Here is an 894-nt window from a genome sequence, read left to right as displayed (position 1 = left end):
AGGGAGGAGGAAGAATAATAAAGAGGATAAAAGTAGGAAGAAGAAAGAGGAGGAGAAAAAGAAGAAAGAAAAAAAATAAATAAATAAAAAAGGAAAAGAAAAAGAAGAAAGAAATTTTCGCTCCCCCCCTAAAAATTAAACTATTCCTAGCCTAAGTAGCCTACTTACTACCTCGCCTACCTAGAAATTAAAAAGATAGCCTCCCCCTTTATACTTTTACTTTATGTAAAAATATAATTTTATATAACCTTTTCCTACCTACCTTACTATATTTTCTAATAAAAAGACTATAAATACCTTTATTTAACTACGTAGCTTCTTTATTTATTTACCCCCTCCTACTATTACCCTACCCTTTCCTTTAATAAACCTCTCCTAATAGGAATTAGAAAGCAACCCCTTAACCCCCTTAAACCTCTCGGTCCTTCTTACCTACCCTATACAAGCCCTCGCCCTTACCTTCCCAATACAATTATTATTTATATAAAAATTCTATACTTAAACGCGCCTACTTACCTTATATATTTAACCCGCCCGGACGTACTTACTTACCCTCTCTTCTCTATATTACTTTATATAATTTAAATATATTTACCTATCTAATGCTATACCTAACCCGGTTACGAATATATTTACTTATTTAAAATTACAAACTTACTTAAAAATTACTCACCTACCCAATTGCTCCTACCCCGCCGCCGCTTAATCGGTCGCTCTTACCTACCTTACTTACTATAATTATTAAAATTTATAAAAGCCCGGCCCGGCCGTGCCCGCGTATATTACGCTAGTCAACACTTCCCTAAATATATACTATATATAACTACTAAACTTTTTATAAACTAGCTACTAGTATAGTAAACCCCTTATATCTAGCCCGCCCGTACCTTTAGG

This window comes from Neurospora crassa, assembly GCF_000182925.2.
Source record: "Neurospora crassa OR74A unplaced genomic scaffold supercont12.9, whole genome shotgun sequence".
Taxonomy (NCBI): Eukaryota; Fungi; Ascomycota; class Sordariomycetes; order Sordariales; family Sordariaceae; genus Neurospora; species Neurospora crassa.
The sequence above is the reverse complement of the archived record's forward strand: the minus strand, read 5'-3'. Positions refer to the sequence as shown.